Below are 16,259 nucleotides of genomic sequence, written 5' to 3'. Positions count from 1 at the left end.
ATTTAACCTGTTCCAAAGAGCAAATAGGGAAAATCTGAACCATGATTCCAATCTATTCACTTACCCACCTACTGCTAGAACAGTCCCCGAGGTGCTAATTTCTTTTCTGACTAATCTCATCTTTTAGGCTAACAGACACTCTGCTAAGGATCTCGGGAATGAGAATAATCTTAGATCAAAATTGAAATGATGTTTTCATTGATAACAGAACAAATGTAGGGGATGAAGACTGAAGTAAGATAAATACACACATGGGGTGTATTTTCCAACCTAATTTTGAGCTTTAGTCTAAAAACCTTATATAACCAACAGGAAAGATTTCCAACATCCTGACTGAAAATCAAGGTGCCTTCGAAAACAGACGGGGGGGTGGGGTGGGGGGTGGAGAGCTGTCCTTATGTCTGAACTTGTATCTTGTGAGCTCAACGTATTCACTCAATTCACCCAATCTTTACTGAGCCATTACTTTATTTTGTGCACAAAACCCTGCTGTTTTGGGAGAAGTGAAGAGACACTTACTGGGTCCTCACTAAGTGCTGGATATTATTATTAATACCTTATGATACTAACTCACAACTCCCACAAAAACCCAGGAGATAGATACTCTTCCATCAACCCCAAATCACAGATGAAGAAACTCAAGTACAGAGGGATCACACATTTTGCCCAAGGTCACCCGTTTCTCCAGAGAATTCACATTCTGTTGTGATTTGTGGCCTCTGGAAACATGCAAGTTGGTTCATGTTATGAGTCTGGGGATATCCAAGGTGGAGATCTCTGTGGACTGGAAAAGTTGTGAAAGACATGAGCACAAAAGGGTCTGAAAGGGACCCTGGGGATCAGATTTGAATAGCATAAGAAGAGAGGCAAGCAGAGCAGCCCTCTGTGGAAAGGGACAATTGGGAAATCAGAAGCCACTAAGAGGCTAATCTGACTCTTAACTCCTGGACATTGAAGAAAAAGTAACATGACCTCATCTAAAATGAGAAATTCTGGGAAACAGAGCCCTTGGCCAATCTGCTAGATCAGCAGTTCTCAGTCACAGAAGCAGAATCACAAATGGCTGCTACATCCCCAGAGTTTCTGATTCTGGAGGTCTGGGCTGGGCCCTGAGAATTTGAATTTTTAACAAGATCCCAGATGCTGTTCTCACTGCTGCTCTGGGGAATCACACTTTCTTTCTTTTTCCTTTATTTTTTGATAAACTTTGTATTTTAGAATAGTTTTAAATTTTCAGAAAATTTGGGAAGAAAATACACAGCATTTCCATACATTACACACAATTTCCCCTATTGTTCACATCTTACATCATTATGATATATTTGTCACAACTAACAAACACATATAATATGTTTTTTTGTTTTTGTTTTTGTTTTTGTTTTTTGTGGTATGCGGGCCTCTCACTGCTGTGGCCTCTCCCGTTGCGGAGCACAGGTTCTAGACATGCAGACTCAGCGGCCATGGCTCATAGGCCCAGCCACTCCATGGCATGTGGGATCTTCCCGGACCGGGGCATGAACCCGTGTCCCCTGCATCGACAGGCAGACTCTCAACCACTGTGCCACCAGGGAAGCCCTAATATGTTATTATTAACTAAAGTCCACACATGATTCAGATTTCCTTAGTTTAGAAGCTAATGTCCTTTTCCTTTCCAGGAACTCATCCGGGTACCACATTACATGTAGTTGTCTTATCTCCTGCTGTGGCTGGGACACCTTCTCCGACGTTCTTTGTCCTCATTGACCTTGACAATTTTGAATTGTTACTTGTCATGTGTTTTGCACAATGTCTTTCAATGTGGGTATGTCTGATGTTTTCTCATGGTTAGACTGGGGTCCTGAAGTTTTGTGAGGAGAACAACACAGGGGAAGTGCCAGTCTTAACACATCATATCAAAGGTGCTTACTATATGGTTTACAACTGATGATGTTCACCTTGACCCCACGCCCCCTTTTCCATATGGTACTTTTTGGAAAAAAGTCACTATGTGCAGCTCACACCTAAGGAGTGAAGAATACCTACCTAAATTATTTAGAAATTTCCCATATGAGAGATTTGTCTCTTCTCCCATATTTATTTATTTCTTTAAACATTTGTTTATATCAGTAGAGACTCATGGCTATTTACTTAGTACTTTGGGTTGTAATCCAATGTTCCTTTATATGTCTTGTCACTCACGTTGTTTGAGATTTAGCTCTTGGGAGCTCTTCAGGTGGCTCCTATCTCCTTTGACATGCCAAGGGGGCTGCACATTTTTTTAATTGAAATATAGTTGAGTTACAATGTCGTGTTCATTTCTGCTGTACAGCAAAGTGACTCAGTTTCATATATATGTATATATATGTGTATATACATATATATACACACAAACATATATATATATACAGATATACATATATATATATATATACACACACACACACACACACACACACACATTCTTTTTTATGTTCTTTTCCATTATGGTTCAAGGGGCTGCACAATTTTACTGTTCTGAATTTTCTCTGGTGAGACCTAAAATGTTTACCAAGGCTCTCAAGGGCAGAACCATAGTCCAAAAGCCATAGATGCCTTTGGGACTAATGCAAAGTTTACAGATATAATTGGTTTGCTTCTGTACCTCCATTTCTCCTCATTATACTACTCAACATGGGAAGGTGGCAATGGCCCTTCTTCCTTTATCACGACCTCTCTCAAAGCTCAATCATATTTGGGTGTTAATAACAGACCAGCTAAACTACTGGTCCATTTAGGACAGTCTACATTTGCAGTGAATCAAAATAGTAAGTTTAAAGAATTATGCTCTAGGAGTGAAATCTGTGGAATTGTCCGGTAGTTGGAAAAGACAAAGATTCAGACACTGAGCTCATCTCTGGAAGTCTGCCAGAACATCAAATAGACAGAGGCATTTTTCACCTATAGGTTAATATTTATCTATTTAGTAGAATTGGATCTATCACTCCAGGAGAAAGAGGTTTCAGTAGTTCTCAATCCCTACCAATTTTAATCACCCGGGGACCTTTTAAAACTAACAGCCAAGTTTCTCCCCAGAATCTTTGTCTGGGAATGGGGTCAAGCATTGGTATTTCTTTAAAGCTCCCCCCCTGGTGATTCTCCTGGGTAATTAAGTGTGAGAACCCCTGAGGTAAGGTTCTCATCCATCTCAGACTTTATCAACTGTGGGTTTGAGTGAGCTTTCATTTAGAGATGCTCTGTACCCTGGGGCAGCAAAGAGTTAATCAGGACAGATCAGCTTTTCAAGAAAACCTGTTTTTGAAAGAACACCCCAAAAAGTATGAGGTAGTGAACGTCAGCAGTACCAGCATAAGAGGTGAAAGATGGCTTTAGTCTACCATGAGGGCTTATGATTTGTGCAATTTTCTGTATGTGCATTAGACTTTGATTAACATCAATGACAAAAAGCAGGTGTTGTTGGAACTGAAGGTAAACAAGAAAACTTAAACTGGTAGGAAAATAACCTGGAACACTTTTTCTGTTGAGCAATTAACTAGTAATTAGTCTTAATTGTCAATATCCATTATCCTAGAAATTCCTATCAAAAAGGTACTTCCTAGGAATACTTCACAAATTCTAAGTAAATAATTAGGTAAGAAATAAAAACAAATAGATATATATGGGTGAGTGTATGTGTGTCACACATGAAACACACCCCTTATATATAGATTTATTACAGTAGGTTTTATATGAATAAAAATTTGAAAACCATCCAAATGTCTGCAATAGGGACTAATTTAAATTAATTAAGGTGTAGCTGTAAAATGGAATGATAAATGCTATGTAAATGCATAGTTAAGGGAAAGAAACAGATTACAGGACATTAAAATGGTGTATGGAACCATAATCCCATTTTCTAAAAAAAAAAGGTAGAATTTGGATGATATACCAAAATGCCAACAGCAGTGATCACTGGGTGGTGTGGCTATAGGTAATTTATTTTATTTTAATTCTGTTTGTCTTTGTTTTCTAATGGCCCCACAATGAATGTAATTACATATATAATTAGAAAAGGAAAAAGAAAGGTTTCTGCAAACTGTAGCCTGTCGTAGAATAACAGTAAATAAATGAAAATGAGAATAAATAAACCTATGACTGAGTTTATTGACCAACAATTTATTTTGAAACTAACTGATCTTTATAGGGTGTAAGTGTGCAGGGCTAATCTGTGTGCATAATTTCGTAAAGGCAGACATGATCTGGGTGAAAGCCTCCCTGGAAAATGGTCCTTCCCTCTTTTCTACCATCACATTCGCTCTGGAACAGATTATATTTCTGTGAGTGCTAGTCACAAATCAATTGAATCAATTCTAAGAGCAGTATGTGGATTTAAAATTTCAATAAGCAAATTTAAAGAGAGTTTATTAAAATATACCTTAGCTGTGAAGGAGAATATTAAGATATGTGTTCCTTTTAAAGTCTCTCTTCAAAAAATAAATCACAGTACTTTAAAAATAGAACTTTCTACGTAATATCATCTCAATTCTGTCCTCTATCAAATGTGCATTTCTGTTCCCCAGAAAAACATATCTTCTCAATGGATAGTGTTACCCATACACTAAGTTAGATGACTGTATTTTGGAACAAGATGCTTTGTAAATTGCTAGTCATAGTCATCTAAGAAAATTTGAATTCCCTTTGTATGTTTTCTTTACCTCGACTTCCCTATTCCATTAGAAATGGTACATATTATGAAGTAAACAAGTTCTTAACAGAGCAGGAAGAAAAACATTATTTCTTCTCTGTTCTTTATGGTAAACAAAGAAAACATGTTTTTACTTTGCTACTGAAATCATAGTATTATAGAAAATGCATTGCTATAATATCCTCGTGTATTTGATAATAGTAGATAGGTTGCATAGCTGATTTTATCATACAAGAGACTGCATTAAAAGATTAATCTTAGATATTTCCTTACCGATGTCTCCAAATCTAAAACACTGCTTTTCAGATGGTCAGATTCCTGGCGGGTGTGTGTGTGTGTGTGTGTGTAAGCACAAACGTTTTTCTGCACCATACAGTATGTTGCAAAACAAAGCATTTGGATTTTGTTTTGAAGGAAATATCTTCAGATCAATAACCACAAGATGGCGATGTAACACCAAAATCCACCAAGTTAAAGTCAAGCATTGAACTGCCACTGTGTTCCAGCCCAGAAACAGCAAATACGTAAGTAAATAGCTTTATATTATGCAAATAAATATTTTGTTACCTTTAAAATAAGGAAACTTTTACTAATGGTGCGTAGCACATCATCTGTGGTTCAATGTAGTCAGTATATTTTTTATTATTCTTCCTTTGACTTGAACATGTTTATTGAGCATGTTCTATGTGCCAGGGACTTAGAATGCATACAAAGCTCTGTAGCTCATGGAGATTAGTTTTAGAAATTAACATTACTATACATTTTGTCTGTCACTGAGAAATAGTTCACTATTGCCAAATGAGAAACGATTCTCTCTAGAACTCAGGGAGCTAATTCTCCCTAAAATGAAACAAATACAGAACTCAAAGGGGAGGTGACTTTGGCTTCCACTTTCCTCAAAGCTCATGACCAAAGCCATTAACACAGTGACCCAGGTTATGAAAAGCCTGGTGAGTGCGGTTATGGGCTCCATCTGCTTGAGCTCCCAGATGTGTACTTGGACTTAAGGCTGAGGAAAATGGATAAAATATGAATGACCACTTCTCCTGGAAAATTGCAAATTAGCTGTAGATATAACACGAGCATTATCACTCTGTACTACAATCTCAGGTGAGCTATGAGGAGAGTTAACTTTGTTAATTTTGCATAGTGCTTAGATGCCCAGATCATGCTGATACAATAACTGAAAGTATCATCCCGATTTTTTCTCATGCTGTAAGAACTTATTCTCCAAACAAAACTGAGAAATATGGTAAGAAGAGGAGTCAAAGAAATCATTTTCCAAAACGTATAATCTTCTATATATGTCTGATTTCAAAATATTTAATGAAATCTACAATTTTAGGTATTGAAGTTAGGAAAGTATTAAGGAATATACAGAAGAATTTTGGCAATGTTATTTTTTGAAGTGACGTCTACTTTTTTTGCCAAGACCAAATTTTTCTTTAGAAATCTGTAATAATGTTACATTTGAATTAAAATAACAAGTAAATCTCTGACAGGGAAATTACTCATTTTGGGATTTAAGTTACTCATGAGGAAAAAGACAAATATTCATGTAGGATAAAATATTACAAATATACTAATTTTTCTAATATTTTTCCCTTCAACTTGTTCCTCACAGCTAATATTCCCTCCAACAGAGGATTGTAATTATCCACATGTGATGCACTACTTCTCCCCCAGCAGCCAGACCAGTGTCACTAGTGGGTCACAGCACTCTTTCCAGGGAGCCCAGATCTTGCTCTGAGATGCTACTCACCCAGCACTCTAAAGAATTACCATATATCGAGTTTTGGTACCAACTACTTGCCATTCATGTGTACTGTGAACATACCATGCTTTGTAAACCACAGATAGTGAACTATTGGCATGCATGAATAAAGCCCAGTGTTTTCATACACTGAAGTTATACACCAAAATTGGTGCATAAAGCATGATACCTTGCTGTTGGGGGTGAGTAAGCTAACGTGATGGATTACTAATGCTTTCATAGACCCTCTCTCGTCTTTGAAAAGGGTTTCCTGCACGTTTCACTCCTCCCTGCCTCACCACACATGATGAGATAGATTATATCCGTACTTTCATGTAGTCTATTTCAAACTGAGATAGAAATGGGAGTGTGTACATAGAAAGAAATAAGGAAATAGAAAATCATAAGGAAATTCCCAATTTCCGTAGACTGAGAAATAATAAATACTATTAGTGAACATTGACTGAAGGCTTATTATATCACAGATACTGTGCCACATACTTCACATATGAGAAAACTCCACAAAAGCATGGTAAGTGGGCAGTAATTCATGCTCATTTACTGATGAGGAAACTGAGGCTTAGAGAAGGGAAGTGACGGTCCGTGCTTCACACAGTTAGTATGAGACAGAGTTTAACAGGTATAACATTTGTGTGCTACTGTTCAGTATTAATAGTTAACTGACTATGTGCTAATTAAATGCCAGATGCATCACTAAACACTTTACACACTTGGTTGCATTTAATCCTTATAACAACTCCAGGGGTAAGGGTGTGAATTAGGAAGAGAGCCATAGACAAATCAAAAGACTTCATTTTTCTGAAGACGTGGTATATATACACAATGGAATACTACTCAGCCATAAAAATAATGAAATAATGCCATTTGAAGCAACATGCATGGACCTACAGATTATCATACTAAGTGAAGTAAGTCAGAGAAAGGCAAATATCATATGATATTACTTACATGTGGAATCTAAAAAATGATACAAATGAACTTATTTACAAAACAGAAACGGGCTCACAGACTTCAATAGCAAACTTATGGTTACCAAAGAGGAAAAGTGGCAGGGGGGGATATATTAGGAGTTTGGGATTAACATTTACACACTACTATATATAAAATAGATAACCAAAAAGGACCTACTGTATAGCACAGGGAACTCTACTCAACATTCTGTAATAATGTACATGGGAAAAGAATCACAAAAAGAATGGATATATGTATATGTATAACTGAATCACTTTGCTGTGTACCTGAAACTAACACAATATTGTAAATCAAGTATACTCTAATTTAAAATAAAAATTAAATTAAAATTTTAAAAGGAGACTGAAAACAACAACAAAAAAGCTCCATTTTTTTATCATACTTTTTCAACTCTCTGAAAAAGTTTCTACACGACTCAACATTATCAAGAAATTGAGAAAGTAAAGGATTGTTGTCCCAATGGTTGTATTTTTAGGAAGCCAGCCCAAGAAAATAGCCAGAAATGTTAATATAGACGTATGTTCAAGGATGACTATTCTTTGTATTATTATTTGTAACAGTGAGAAAAAAGCCCGTAAATGAAATGGACAAAAATAGGGAAATAATTAACAAGTTATGTAAGACAGTTATGAGACAATTAAATGGTTTTGAAGAATATATAATGGTATGGAAAAATGCTGATAAGAAAATGGAAGATAAAAGAGGAGAGTAACTATATTTGGTATAACTCATTTGTATTTCCAGATTGTTAACAATTATCTGTAATAAATATATACCACTTGTAATTAGTACAAATGAGCCATATTAATAAATGTGTACCCTTCTTTCTCAATCATTTCCTTCTTCTGTCAGGACAACACCCCAAAGTACACTGGCCGACCTCAGTCTCTATTTTCTCATTTCCTGGGTTCAATCCAAACCCTACAGATTACTCCTCTCAGAATCATCTCCTCTTTTCTGTTTGTGAGTGGATATCACTGGCTCCCATGGGCACTCCTTCAGTTACCATCCATGCTTTCCAATCTACTGGCACAAAATAAAATACAGATTTCTGTGCCTTACCCCAAAATCTGAATTTTTTTCTTGTAAAGCCCAAGTACATGCAATTGTTTCAAACGCCAAGGTGACTTTTATGGATAATAAAGTTTGAAGTTCTGTAACCTTTCAGTTTAGCTGTTCATCTGTAGCAGACAGTACTGGCTTTTCACCCAAAAATCTGTCTCCTCTTCTTCCGGGACTCAGCTAGACAACATTACCTAACTGCCCTTCTGTGTAGGTGAGGCTGCATGACTGTGGGTTAGCTAATGGCATGAGAGCAAAGTGATGCAGGCCATTTGCAGAACAAGTCATTTCAGAAACTATGTGTCTTCTTCCTTTTTAATAGTCAAATGCCCATGACAATGAGGCCTGAGGGAATGGTGTAGCCACAAAATGGAAAGAGCCAGGTCCCTGAGCAAACACCTGGAGGAAAGATGCCCACTGCCAAGAACACGTGCAGTGGACCATCTAATGAGTGAGGAACAAACATCCTTGTGTTTAAGCCATTATTTATGTTGGGGGGTTCAGGGTCTGCTATATCAGCATAGCCAAGTAGAACTAATACACCAACTGATATGGTTGGATTAAAATCTGCTAGCTATTTTCTATATGCTCTATTTGTTCTATGCTTTGTTTTTCTTCTTTTTCTATCTTTTGTTAATTGAGTATTTTTTATGATCCTATTTTATTTCTTCCTTAATATTTTTACCTCTTCTTTAAGTTGTTGAGTGGTTACCCTACACTTTATAGTATAACTTAATACAATTAAATTAATATTATTTAATTAATAATAGCCTACCTTCAAATATCTATGCCACATGGAGGGAAGGATCTTACAGCATTGCATACAATATATTCTCAATTCCTTCCACCCATCCCTGGTGTTACTGTTTCCCTACCTTTTACTTTTACATGTGTAAACTCACAATACCTTGCTACTTTTTTTCCTTTAGACAGTCGGTTATCTCTTAGAGCAATTAAAAACAAGAAAAAAGTAATTTCATCTTGATTTATTTCATTTCTGAGTTCTCTGAAGGAACTTGTCTAGAAAAGAAGAGCAGAGGTTCAAATCCTGGTATTTAGTGAATACTCACTTTTTGGAATTAGGAGAAGGGAGATGAATTAGTGCAGGGGGAAGTTCAGTGTCATAGGACAGGGTAGAAATTTCCCTAAATATAGCACAGTGATGAATGCTGAAGGTAGTTAAAGAAAATGAGACCAGAGAAAATTTATTGGATTCATGCCATTGACAAAGTTTAAAATGGGTCGTTTCAGCAGAGATAGAACAGGGGTGAGGTGGCAATAGATTCAAAAACCTACAGCCTTGTGCTTTCAAGATCAGTTGCAGGAGACAGACTTCTGCTTGAACCTGCTCTGCCACCTCTTAGCTGTGTGATCTGGAGGATGCAACTTTACCTCTCTGTTCCCCCAGCTGTAAAATGAATTTAATAGTACTGATTCATGGCCTTGTTCAGGATACAATGTGATGTTCCACGGAAAGTGCATATCCCATAGCTTGGTACATAACATATGAGAAGTCTTGGCTTTCACAAGTATACGACAAGGATATAGAGGCAGACGGAGGATGTGTGTGTGACAAATGAAGAAGAGAGTTGGGGCAGATTTCAGTGTGGAAGTATGCAAATGGAGAGACAGCTGAGTTGGCAGCCATGAAGGATGGGGTTCACTGAATGGGGGTAAAGAATGAGGCTGCACTAGAGGAGAAAATTAACCAAAAAAGCCTTAGGGAGGTGGGGATGAGTTTGAGGTTAGGGCAGAAACATAGAGCTGAGCCAGGAAATTAATAGATAAAACTGTGCCATGAGGTAGGGTAAAAGGAGAGGACAGACAGAGTGACAGAGACTCTTAAAGGAACAGTGACCCCAAAGCTTCCAAGGAAAATCAACAATCAATCTTCTCAGAAACACAGTAACTGAGTTCATCGGCTGAGAGTCCTGGAAAGAGTTGACCATCTCATTCCAGCTCCTCTTAGACCCAGCCTTACCCCGCTGCCATGATGTTCTCAACGTGTGCAGAAAAAGTGATGAATGGAGACAACGGTAACAAAGTGAGGGGGAAGAAAAGGGCACACAGATGGATAACTAACACTGTGTATACATTAAAGATTTTGCACCTATAAAGGTAGAAGTCACCATGTATTTTAGTCAAAATCCCTTATATGATTAATTGATTAGTGGATTGATTCTGGTTTAAAGGGAAGGAGCTAAGCCTCAGAGCTCTTAGGGGTTTCCCCAAAGTCGCAGCGGTCTTTGGCTGTAGAGATGGGTCTAGAATTCAGGACTTCATGATTCTGGAGTTGCACTGGTAGGAGATAAATAATTTCCAGTTCCAAAATAGATGTTATTGGGAGGCCTGCCTAATATTGTGAAAATACAACTAAATGTTCAGAAAAGAAAAAAGAGCGTTAAGAGAGAAAAAAAAAAAGAATTGAAAACACAGTGGTGCTGACAAAGAACTAACAGCATTATCAATACTCACAAACCAGGCAGGGCTTGTGATAATGGAAAGATTACAATTTTTTTTTTCTTTTTTAAGTCAAAGCAGCAAGAATATACATTAGCATCATGAGGTCAAGAACTTCACGCTACCTCACTCCATGATACCCTCAGTATATGGCATAATACCTAGAACAGAACAAGTTACTATTCAAATGTTTTTGAAAGTGTAATTGAACAAATTCAAATATTTTGAAGAACAATTGCAGGATTAAGGCCTGAGGGCAAGTCTGACTATACATGGTGTGAACTGAACTTGATCCAATCCAACTGGAGACACAGAACGATGCTCTGAGGATAGCAAAATCAGTGAGCCATGTCAGTGGATCACTGCCTACTTTGCTCCCTAAACCGTCTTCTCTTGGAAATGCCATAAAGATAAGTTTATGGTTCCTGTTTGTTTGTTTGCTCAGTGACTCTTTGTGAATCTTGGCGGCAGCTGTTGGAACCAAAATTGAGTCAGTCACAGGCTCCTCCCCCAGAATGTGGCACAGAGACAAAGACAGACTCTATCTTTCTAAGAGGTGAGATGTACAGCACATGAGCTATGGACAAGAAATTTTTTCCATGGGTGACAAGCAGCAGGGTAATTTGGTCTGTAGGAGGGGGTGGAATAAGACATTTGAATTAGAGAAATGCCACCTGGATTCCAGGCAGCTTTTTGGTCCTTCCTGAGATCCAGCTTCATTTTCTCCCCACCTTTGTTTTTTTGTTTTTGTTTTTGTGTGTGTGTGTGTATATATATATATATAGTCATCTTTATTAAAACATCTAGATTCTCATGGGCATCTGCTTTTCTCTCAGAAAATCCATGGTTTATTTGAGAATGGTAAAAAGGGACAATATCTTAATGTCATTATGACAAGTTTTCACCTCATAGGAAACCTGAAAGGGGCTCTGGGCCTCCCATGTCACCAGACTGCCTTAACAGACCTACCCACACTCAAGTATCTTCTGGAATTCCTTATAAATTTCAATGTGCACCCAGGCAACAGAACATTCTATTACTCTGCTGGTTTTTAAGGTGCAGGTCCAGGGTTAAATATTGTATCCAAACCTAACATTTTAAAATTGTCCAGGTTTATTTTCCAAAAATAGTGTATTACTCACTTTACCAAACTCCGTGCCAAATAAAGGACCCCAAAGCATTAAATGATAACCACAAAGAAGTTTGGTAAGCCTCCTCTTCTCTCCCCAAATCAAGTTATTTGGAATCCCAGCAAATGCTAGTGCCACAAATGCAAGGCAGTAGTCTTTCCCAAAAAGCCCCACCTTTGTTTTTGAAATAACATTTAATGAGAGCTGTGCCAAGTAAACCTTGTAGTAATCTTAGGAAGTATGTACTATTATTATCATCCTCATTTTATATGTGAGAAACTTGAGCCACAGAATGTTTACTATGACCACACATAGTGACACATATTGGCTAAGTGGTGAGAGCTGAGATTCAGAATCAAGTGGGAAGGCTTCCAAATCTCTGCTCTTTGCTTGTATTGTTCCTTTAAGAGGTTTTTGTGACACACCCCTATATCCTCATAATACAGTCTCTTTTTTGCTTAAAGTAGCTTGAGTTGGTCACTGTTGCTTGGAAACAAAGAGTAGTAACTAACACATCATTAAGTTAATGACCCGGCAGACAAGATATTCATAAATACAAAGAACTACAATGCAAAGTAGAGTGTGGTAGCTATTAGGAAAATTATAAACGAAGCTGTCAGACACATCAGTGAGATGGTTTCTATATTTTATCATGAAGCAAGGATGGGTGGGGTACGGTGAAAAGTTTGATGACTAGTTTGGCTCTGAATTGGGGCTTGAAGGATGTTGACAAGCGGGGGATGGTGAGGGAAGGGATATTCTATGGGGAGGGAACAGCTTGAGAAAATACACAGATGATGAACAGGCCAAGGGTACACTGAGATTTTAATGAGACTTTTATTGTAGGGAGTGTTGGGGTGTGGATGGAGTACAGCTCCTAATCATGAGAGGCCTTGGATGCCTTTCTGTACGAGCTGAATTTTATTCTCTAGAAAATAAAGACCTACTTAAAGTTGATGAATAATCGTGCCATCATCAGCATTTTGTTTCAAGCAGATTTCGGTAGCAAGGGAGAAATAACTGAGAAGGATAAAAGGTTGAGAAATATCGAAGTAGAAATACTAGTCAGAAAATTAGTGCAGTGCATCCAATCAATGGTGGTGAGTATTTAAAGTGAAGCAAAAGTAAAAAAAGAAAAAAAAAAAAGAGGTTTTTTGTTAAAGAATAAATTTGAGATAAATTTATGAGATAAAATGGTGTCTAAATAAATGAAGACTAATGGTAGATAACATACTAAGTAAAGTAAGCCAGAGAAAGACAAAAATCATATGATATCACTTATATGTGGAATCTAAAAAGATGATACAAATAAACTTATTTACAAAACAGAAACAGACACACAGACATAGAAAACAAACTACAGTTACCAAAGGGGAAAGGGGGGGATAAATTAGGAGTTTGGGATTAGCAGATACACACGACTATATATAAAGTAAACAACAAGCACCTACTGTACAGCACAGGGAACTCTACTCAGTATTATGTAATACTCTATAAGGGAAAAGAATCTGAAAAAATATATATATTCAGTTTTATATATATATATATACATATATATATATACACACACACATATATATACGTATATACATATATATGAGGTGTCATTAACAGAAGCCCTGTGATTTCTAGCTTAATAGCTAGGTGGAACGTGCTTCATGAATGGGAATCATCAACTCTAGTGGAAGGTAGAAGCTGCTTTCTTGAAAATCATCATAGATAGAGAAAACTGGATATTTAATACATAATGTTTCTTAAAGCCTTCGTGATTGCTCCAAACCAACTTTAATTCCTTTTTTAATCTTTCATTACATACCCATTTCCACTGCTTTGGGGATGATCTCATGGTTTGGTAATGCTCAAACTCATGATTCAATATTCTTATAACTCAAAGTATTGGTCTCCATGGGGCAGTAAAATAATTTTAAAAGATATAACCATGTGCTTCCCGGGACCCTGAGAAGAGTCCAAGGTTCCTCCTCTCTGCTGAGTACCAGGGATGTGGTTGTGGGTAATGTGTGACAGAAATCCCAGACACATCTAGAGGAGCCCCAGAACAGAAGGGACTGGTTCTGCTTCCAAAAGGGTGGGCTGGAGGGGGATTACAAGACTCAAGAATCTCCCATCCAGCTGTGGGATGCCACGGCAGCAAAGGCTAAGTGGGCTGCCTGGCAAGTAGGACTCAAGGCAGTTGAAAAGACAATAAGGCACTCACGCCTGGCATAGAAAGTATACAACAATTTCTCATTTTCTCCGGTGGGGCTGAGAGATCACTGGTGGGCAGGAAGGAACTAGGATCATGACCAGAAAGGTTCAGAGAATAGGCCAACATCCACAGACCATGGTCACAGTACCATCACAAGGACAAAGGATGAGCAGGCTAGAGAACTCCATCTCAGGGTAACAACGGAGGACTAAGATTCCATCAGACCAGGTGACCCTTGCCCCATGGCAGGATGATACTTCAGCTCCCATCAAACTTAGCTCTCCTGTAGGAACGAGAGGAAAATGTGTGCAGGAGAAACTTGAGACACTATTTTAAATAAGAAATGACTGAGCTGATTAACAGTAAGCTGATGAATGTATTCAGCCATTTATTAGGAGATATTCATTTGGGTGCATTTAAATGGACAGATTCATTAAACTGGACATTGTCATATATTTACATGGATAATAGGGTTTAAAATATTTTATAATATTACATCACTGAGTATTACCACCCACCTCTTTATTGTTCATTTTCAATAGCTCAAGTTCAACTTGATTTCTAAATGAGTTACCAAGGATCTTGCTTACGGTAGAGCCACCATGATCAAAATATCTCACAAGACAGTTATGGTAACAATGGTATTAATTTTTCTAAGCAGTGAATACAACTTGAAAAAAGAGAAAAAACTGAGTACACATGAAATCAAGAATGGATTTCTCCCCAGTTAAAGCCAGTTATTCAAAAAGTTGAGGAAACAAAAATAGGTATAATTACAGTTAAATATATAGGAGATGAGGAAGGTTTGGAGCCAACCAACATATCTGGAAAGCATGATACAACCAGTGTTTGAGGCATTTGTGAGTATTTACCTTGGATAAAAATTCAGAGGTAGATGACGGTTATAGTTACATAGTTCAAGATCATTGCATGGGCAAAAAAAATAGACATATTCTGTATAATTCTAGAGGAACATAGGCACAGAGGTAGATTTTGGTTGATATGAGAAATAACTCTCTAGCCTTTCAAGGCTCCCCAAACTTAAATGAGCTCACTTTCAAAATAATTATCTCCCTGCCACTGAAGGTATTCAAAGACCATCTAAAGGTTGTAGAAGGAATCTCTTCTATGGTGACCGAAGCTTATTGACTTTGATTGTTCCTAGGGTTTTATCCAATCTTAAGGCTTTCTACAAATGCATGTTGAATGTAGCCTGTTCAATAACATCTAATTCTGTCATACAGCTATAAACATAGCCAAATAAAAATAAAATTAAGGGCTTCTGCTATTGTAGTTGAGACAACACATCACTGCTGTAGGTCCATCCCTTGGAACATATGACAGGAAAATTCTAAGCAAGACAGTGACTTCTTGGGAAGGCCGCATGCCATAAGCCTCCAGATGGCATCCAACTGGGATGTCCAATGTTAATAGCCAAGAAAAAGTCATATAAAACACAGTTTTAAAAGAAAAACACTTGTTGAAGATTCTCCTTAAAGGTGCCAAACCCACACATACTTGGCATTTGTGGCCAGGCTGCCAAATACCATGGACATATAAAAGCTTCCACATGACCTGTAACATATTTTAGGATTTTTTTAACTTTAATACTTCTAAGCACCTAAAATTCAATGCCACCCTTCGTTAAGAATGAAAGTAGAAAAGCAGATGGAAATCTTGAGATCTGAGTCCAATTCAAAAACTATTTCCCTCACTGGCAAGATAACATTCAGAGAAAAAAAAATCCCTTATGAGATATGCAGGAAAATATACTAAATATCAATCATGAAAAAAAAAACAGATTGGCCAAATATCTTCTCTGGGCAAGAATAAAAGTTAGGCTTCTCAGCTTTCCCAACAGAACAAGAAAGGTGCCATTTGCACCTCTGTTCTCCAAAGGACACAGCCTTGTGACCGTCAAGCTGTTTGCTCCCAGAGGTCTTGCTTTTCCATCCCTGTTGTGCATCTTCTCACAGGGGACTGATCCCGGCAGGT

The 16,259-nt window shown here is 37.5% G+C and overlaps 1 protein-coding gene across 6 annotated transcripts in view; it reads right to left on the bottom strand.

The window, feature by feature from the left end:
* The window catches only part of HMGCLL1 (3-hydroxy-3-methylglutaryl-CoA lyase like 1), a gene marked incomplete at both ends in the record, with an annotated part of 136,397 nt that overhangs the window by 4,430 nt on the left and 115,708 nt on the right, over nucleotides 1-16,259 (bottom strand). The gene's annotated exons all lie outside the window — the stretch shown is intronic.

Source organism: Mesoplodon mirus, assembly GCF_964341445.2.
Source record: "Mesoplodon mirus genome assembly, chromosome: 12".
Taxonomy (NCBI): domain Eukaryota; kingdom Metazoa; phylum Chordata; class Mammalia; order Artiodactyla; family Ziphiidae; genus Mesoplodon; species Mesoplodon mirus.
Note: the sequence above shows the minus strand (reverse complement) of the source record. Positions and strands in the feature narration are given on the sequence as shown.